Source organism: Tinamus guttatus, unplaced genomic scaffold, assembly GCF_059628265.1.
Source record: "Tinamus guttatus ecotype Peru unplaced genomic scaffold, ASM5962826v1 Tinamus_guttatus_pri_ptg000247l, whole genome shotgun sequence".
Taxonomy (NCBI): Eukaryota; Metazoa; Chordata; class Aves; order Tinamiformes; family Tinamidae; genus Tinamus; species Tinamus guttatus.
This window is the reverse complement of record NW_028288781.1, coordinates 3,907,799-3,915,725: the sequence shown is the minus strand read 5'-3', so window position 1 is coordinate 3,915,725 and position 7,927 is coordinate 3,907,799.

Genomic DNA, 7,927 nt, shown 5'->3' with positions numbered 1-7,927 from the left:
AAGTTATTTGTAATTGTATCACGGTAAGTTTAAGATTATTCCAAGATTTATGTTTACTGAAATTACAGGAACATTTTTAAGGGCAGCATTACAGTTAGGAGTTTGCAGGCAGTCCATCCATGGAATACTCTGCATGTATCACTTTTTGTTCCAGTGATAAAACATTATCTCGTAGATTGTATCAGCAGTTGAGTTAGGTTCCTATATAGTTTCACTGCACTGCCTGACAACTCTTGTCCAAAGTAAGCAAAGTTGGGAAGGCTAGCTCCACTCTTTAGCCAAATTAAAACAGAAAACAATTTATGTCTATAATCTTTTGTCAATATCTTCTATTCCAACAATTCCACTAGTACTTAAATTTGTAAGAGTGCACACTTATTCTTAGCTAGAAATTGAAGAATTTGATGGACCCATTTGCTATCAGCTTCTTAAACATAATCCTGTTTCAGTGCCAGCAGCAAGGCAATTCAGATGATTGATAGTTCGGTCAAGTCCTAAAATGTCCTCTCACTACAGTTCAGTTAAGTGAAATGCACCATTGGGGCATGATAAAGGTTCTGCATGGGAGAATGCAACTCGAAAATAGCAGAAGAAGAAGATGGAAGGATTTCTATGTATTGCATCACATAGCTGTCTTTTAACTCCAGGTTTCTGAGTGAACGCAGCTTGGTGAGTGAGTTTACACGAAGAGACTAGGCTCAGGATCAGACTAGTGTGTTCCCATTTCACAGAAACACAACATAAAAATGGGATCAATGTTTGCAATGGGAAGTACTTGAAAAATCCTGTGTGCCTCTGTGCTTAGTCAGATGCACTTACCAGTCTGCATAGTAGAGTTTTCCGCAGTATTGTTTGTTTCATACTAATTTAAAAGTTCATGTTGATTGATATTTTTCATACTTATTGTTTTTGATAAGGATATTGATTTAGAAAAGGCATAAAAAGTTGAGGTCAGTTGGCTCCATGTCAACAGACTCATATTTATTGGGAAGCAATTACATGAACAATCCCATTGTTTATTATTTCTGTATCTTTAAAATGCTGACTAGCCTGGAAGCTGCCTTCTTGGAAATCCTAATTATACAGTAATTCAGTCTGTTTATAACATGTTTTCAATTTTCACTACATATTCTACTGTCACAAAATCCTCTGACATTTGGTTTTATGGAAATATTTAAATTTTAACAGCAAGCTACTGCACTGGGACTCTGGCTTTTGGAGACAAGGATGGGCTGGTGAAATTGTTCTCTTGTAAGTGGGACATTTGAAAGAATTTCCCATTGATTTCAATAACAGATGAGTTAAGTCAATGTGGAGAAGATCTGAAATTCCATTGTATTTTAGTAATGTTTGTAAAATGAAAGTAACATATAAATATGCTGATAACCAGTGTTCAAATACTGTTCTAAATCAATATTTTGATGTATTTGTTCAGAAATGTAATGTTTTAACACAAAAAGTAAATATTATATATTTGCCTTGACCTAGATTTTTTTAAACTATTCCTGCTGCTCTTAACAGTGTTGCTTTTCAAATATGATAACTTTTTTGTTTTATTTCATATATATCTATATATGAAATCTATATATCTTCATATATATCTATATATGTTTGTATATATTTATATATGCTTTCTGAAATATGTTATATGTTTGTTTATATAAATACATGCATATTTAAATACACATGAAGGCTCATTTTCTGTTCTACTGTGTTTCGGTAGAAATTCTCTAATTCCTTTTCTCTGTACTGGAGATTGAGCTATATTTTACAGTTATATATGACTCCTTTCTACCTTCTCGTTACTTAATAAATATGCAAGTTTAGCAACAGCATGCAGTATTGACAATGTCATTAACAGTAAGGCTTTAAAAAAGATACCTATTGATAGTGGCCAGACTTGTGTATTCTCCCTAAGTAGCATTTACTACTGTCACAGTTGAAAAGGAAACACTGTGTTATATGGACTACTCTCTGACACAGTAAATTATTTCTTATTTTCATAAGGTCTTATGGTGTTAGCGGCTCAGTTTGGTTAACTAGATCTGAAGTTTACATAATCAAAGCCTTTACTCAGCTTTTGCTAATACTGAGTGTGTGCAAATGTCCACAGCCACTTGAATTTCCCTCTCTAAAATCTTCCGAATATTAGCTGTTTTGAAATCTAGAATTGTCTTAGTCTTGCCTGTCCTAAATAAACATTCACCTTGCTCATGCTAAGGTCCCATCAGGATCTACAGAACAGCACATTCCTCTCTCTAAGCTGCCTGCAGGGCCCGAGGGTTTACCAAGGTGGAAGGATTGGACTCTTGAAGATTTCCCTACCATTATAGAGGATTTTTTTTTCTGAATCTTACTAAATATTTAAATGTTAACACAAGGTGGAAGGGTTTCAACGCAGGATATGTGAAGAACTCTCAGGCTGGTAATTAAAAAATCCTCTCTTCATAGTGATGCTAACTTTATTGTCTATGGATTTGACAATGATCAATTTCAATTAGAATATTTAATCACTTCCTCTTCTCTTGAAATCCCTTAAAGCTTCAGCAACTTGCTTTGGATCCATCATGACAAACCTTTCTTCAATCACACGGTCACAACTGTTAGAGCCAAGATCTGCTGGCTCCAAATCATTTACATGATCAGGGTTCTAGACTGTGATCTTTTTAGGACTGAAATGTGTCCTTTTCTAACAAAAGTATCATACGTACCACTTTTTTTTCAATGCTGAAAATAATTTGCTATGGAAAAAGGGACAGAGCTGAACTGATAGTTATAATGGCAACCAAATGAAAAAAAAAAGAAGATTCTACACTAAAATATTTTTAGAAATATTGTCTTCTTCAAGAGATATTTTAAGACTTTCTCTGGTCTCTAAATATTTCAAGTAATAAATAAGAATTACGTCCAGTGAAAAGAGACCTTGGCAATGAGTTTAATGTAATGGGTCTTAGCCAATTTCTTGTCAAATTCATTCTTAGTAAAAGTACTTGCTTTATGGAACTTCTAAGGTCGGAAGCCAGGAAATCAAGAAAATAGTTCAGATAGTTCTGTATGATTCTAGAAGAGTTTTGATGCCATAATTCTGATATTTAGAATTATTTCAGTATCAGAATTGAATGCAGTTTTTTAAACACTGTTAACAAAACTAGTCATAGGAATAAACGTGAACAAGGAATAAATGTGAAACAACGAATTAATTTGTTCAGAATTTCAGTTGATGAAAGTCTTAGCATTTAAACAAAGCTGTTTGTAAGGTGTCACAACCCAAGACAGTATCAGGCCATGGATATCGGTTCAACTCCTTTCAGCAATTAAATGAAAACACTATTTTTATTTATTTCTAGCTTTCTAAGTCAGTAAATCCCGTTAGACTGCTGTTATTCTGGAGAGGGTGCATAAAACTCCTGTTCTCTCCTGTAACAAAGGAATTTTAACCCTATATTCACTGCTAGGCCTTAGGGTAGTCTGAACCACATAAATTTCTAGTTATGCATCTGTAACATAAATGTCAAGATAGCCAAAATAGTAGAACAAAAGAATTTCCCCAGTAATTCTGCCCCGTGCCACCCAAATGCAGTTAGAATCTGCACTCTATTATCTGACAGGAAGCTGTTCGCTGTTAGTGCCACTTTTCCAGAAAAATGTGTTTTTTTACATACACAATCTTTATTTAAAAGGACTGTCAGGCTCACCTCAAGAGCAGCGGTGCTAATTGCACGTGTCCTATATCTGATTAACAGTGGAGTAAGTCCCTAATACAGTGCTCTTGCAATTAGGCCATATTCAGCCTCCCCATGAAAACAGATGGAATTGCATCTATTCAGATAAAAGCTGTTAAGGACTTCCTCACCAGTTTAAGACAGTGGCCTCCGTCATATGCAGTTATTAATTTTTATCTACAAAAGCAGGAAGATTCATTCTGTCCAAGAATTGATTGGATTTGGTTCACCTGCCTACCTCGCCCCTGTAGCGTTAGTTAGGTTTGGATCTTTGCTGCTTGTCTAAACTTTAGAGTGTTTCTGCAGCTAACCACCTTATGACAAGTGCCACATTTCCTTTCCCAAGCAGATATGTTCACTCATGGTTCAAGTAATCCGTAATATATTGTCGGTTACTCTGAGTGTCAGAGCATTAGTATTTCTTTGAGTTACTAATATCACTGTCAGACAAAGAAAATCTCATTCATTTCCAAAACTGAGTACTATCGGCAGTGAAACTGGCTAAATACTAGTAGTTTCTCTATGGCATGGGACTATTAAAAGAGAAAGATAGAGAAAAAGAAATATTGTTCTGGAATGAGATCCCATCCTGTGTCACTGCTCCAGTATACCATGAGAGAGAAACAGCTAAAAATGCAAACAGAGGCTGAGATTTTTAAAGAACTTTTTGGCCACAATAATTTTGGTTTTGGAACTGAAAAAAGGAAGTGGAAAGAGAAGACCTGCCTGCCTAATACTGAAGGAGAACTTGTTTGTATCTAACATATTGGAGAAATTGTTTGAGAACAGTTCATTCTAGTGAAAATATTACTTTTGTAACACAGCCAAGATCAGTGTTTTCTCATTCATGAATCGGAGTTCTTTTTTTTTTTTTTTCATTTGTGGTTGCTTTCTTCTCATCCTCTTCTTTTTTTTCCCACTGTCTTATTACAGCAAAAAGTCATCAACAGCTGCCCAGGCTAAGCACTTGCTCAAGTCAGTATCAGTTGTAAGGGTCTAAAGAACAAGTTAGCTGAGCCTCCTGCAGTTGCAAAAAAAAAAAGGATTGATTTCGTACAGCACACTAGGATTCCTCTGAAGTCATTTGTGTCTCCTGCAGGAGAACTTGCATGTTTTTGGGGAAGAAGTGAGGACAAGGTATTGAAAGGCTGTCCTTACTGCAGATGTGGGGGGTCCAGCAGCACCTAAAACATAGTGGGGGCTTCAATCCTCACCGTCATCTGGGCCAGTAAGCCTGTGTTCATGGAGGAAAGAAGTGTTATATTTTAAGATGTGCGGGAACTGGGTAAAGGTACAGAGAACTGTAGGAGTAGCACAGGTGTAGGTGCCTGTATTTTAGAAACAGCTGAATAATGCCTAAAATGAATCGTCATTATAATGATAGCTCTGGTGCGCTACTACTACCAAACTTCTGATACTGGTACCTAAACTGATACTGTATAGGTGTCAGTAGTGTAGTAGCTTCCTTTGCCAAGATAGATTTGCTGATTCTAATTCTATTCTTTGGGGCCCTGGGACTCCTGACAACTATACATCTTGCTGGGTAACAAATCCAACTAAAACAAAATGATAGTTGGGGAAGAAGTGAGGGAGGAGAGGGAAAGAAAAGCATCTTTTCTTGCCGCAAAATGTTCCCCATTTTTTCTTTATCCCCCTAAGCAAAGGAACAGAGTGGGTCCTTTATGCACACAGGCCTGTGCAGGAAAGTTACTGAAGCACTGACACAGAAGGAAATCATACAAGATATTGTACCTGGCTCCAGTAAAATCTGAGTGTGTGGGTGGCATGGAGCTTAGTTCCATGTGCTCTCCACCCCACAGGCAGCTCCACAACTTCCTGTTGTGGAGGTTTCTCCTCTTTCATATGTGGCTTTGTGCAGTAGGCATTCCCTCGCTTGACGCATTTGCAGCCTGTGTACAGTAAGTAGCCTTGTGCAGTTTGCTCATCTGAGAAGACCGAATATAAATTTGACTTATGAACCCTTTAGGGTGGTGTTATGAAGAATTATCTCAACTAAGAATATTTTTTCATTAGTTAAACAGGAGATGACATAGTGCATGATTTTTTTTTTCCAGACTTTGAATATGTCCCATTCAGGAATCAGGACCAAAGACAATGTTATTTTAGTTCTTCTTGGCATATATTTACTCACTCCCAGTCTGTTCTATCCTTTTAAAATGACCCAGCTTTACTCAGAAAGGAGTATACTAAACATCATAGTGGTATATTTTCTGTATTAATATAAAGTGTTTTCTGGCAGCTTAAAAGAAAATGCTGCAATGAAAATCTGAGCTCACAGTCAAAGTAGTTGGTCCAGACTTTAGTGATTTGTAGTCAGAATTATATACCTACTGTCTTTGCTATGAGTTTTTGAAGTAAGGGTCAACATGAGGTCAAGCCATATCTTGCTGAAACACCAACAAGTGTGCCTGAATCGTTAAATTTATTTCTTTTTTGAATCCTCTTCGTTTATTAAGGCAGAGCACAGCAAATTGAACAAAAGTATAGATCAGAGACCAGATTTTCATCTTTGGGATTGGATTCGGATAGCAAGGTAAATGTTTCATGGTTGAATGCCTGTCCAGGAGTAACTAGGGAGATTAAGTAGCTCAATGTAATGCCTATGCAAGTAATTTTTTTAATGACTGGAAGTCTAAGTGTTTTGACCACTAGAATGAAAAGGTACAGAAGCTTGTTTGACGTTACAGGATATGGATAAAGAGGATGGGGGCTTACAACTTTTTATGTTGGAAATATTTATCTTCGTCTGTCAGGCATCATCAACAGGCATTCAGAATCTGTTGACACAGCAGTGTTATAGTTGTTTCAGCTTCAGTAACATGATGAGTTTGTTTTAAATTTCAAGGGATTTAGTTAAAAATTAGTAATCAAAACAAAATACATTTTGCCATTTACCATTTTGATTTGACTAATACAGGTCAAACAGCTTGATATTTTATTGCCTGGACATGCAGAGTGTACTATGAAAGGAATATTTCAAGGTTAAGACAAACTAAAGTTTTCCAAATTGAAGCTAATCACATGATTTTTTTTTTTATAATGTAAGTAGCATCAATAAAGCTTGAATAGGCACAGATGTCAGTTGTTTCATGTACCAGATAGTTTATCCAGGGTACCCAGCTTAAGTAACAGCTTTGAGGAAGTCATTTCATAGATCTTTAGAATAAGTACACACGCTATTTGGAGGAACTATAGATAGGTTTTGAACATGTAAACAGTACAGATTAAACACTTTCTTTTATCATTTATATTACTGGCAGAGTTGTCATGTATAGTTTAGCCATAATTGCATACAACTAAAACACAGAGGATAAAAATGATCAACCTCAGCTTTACTAGTGATATTGTGTGCAATTAAGTCAATTCTTGTTAGCTCTTTAAGCCTTTATAGAGTTCAACTAGACCTTATACCAAATATTTTGGAAAGTACGGGAAGGTTTACAGATTTTGATCATCAATGCAAATCTGTTAGAACATTTTGTTTAGTCACAAAATAGAGGGGATTTGGTGGGCCCAAGTACTAGGCATATTAGTCCCAACTGGCTAATTTGTGTGGGTCTTTCATCTCTACACCTCATTCCAGGCCACTATTTTTTCCCTTTATCCAGTCCTCAATGAGCAGCTGCATACACATTAATTACCCTAATGCTTGGAGGGCAGACAAGTAGTCTTTTCTATTTCTGCCATGAATGCCACTCGATGAACCAGCCACTAGGTCATGCTCAAGTGCAATGGAATCTTGTTTTTCCCTCCCAAACATCTAGCATCACCCCCACTGTGACTTCAGCTTCTGCCAGGCCAATGAAGCTGTTTCACAAATACGCTTTCTATGGTTGGCATAAATTAAAAATAGAGAGAGATAAAATATATGGAATTTATAAACATTAGCAGGAGCAGGATCACAAGGTATTGGTGGAATTTTATCTTTATTTTTCCAAAAATCTGTCTCATATTTTTAAATTACATATTTTATGACAACGTGCTTAGTATATTCTGCAGAAATAGTATTTTCCGTACTTCTGGTGTAAATACATATTTTAATTGAAAATATGTCATCAGAAGAAACATGGTATTAAAGTGGTGTGAAACATATAGCAAAAGGTTCTCCATACAATAGGAGTTGTGGTTTTTTTATGAGGAGTTCCTGAGTCACTAGTATGAAAAGGGTCTTTTGTATGGAGGAA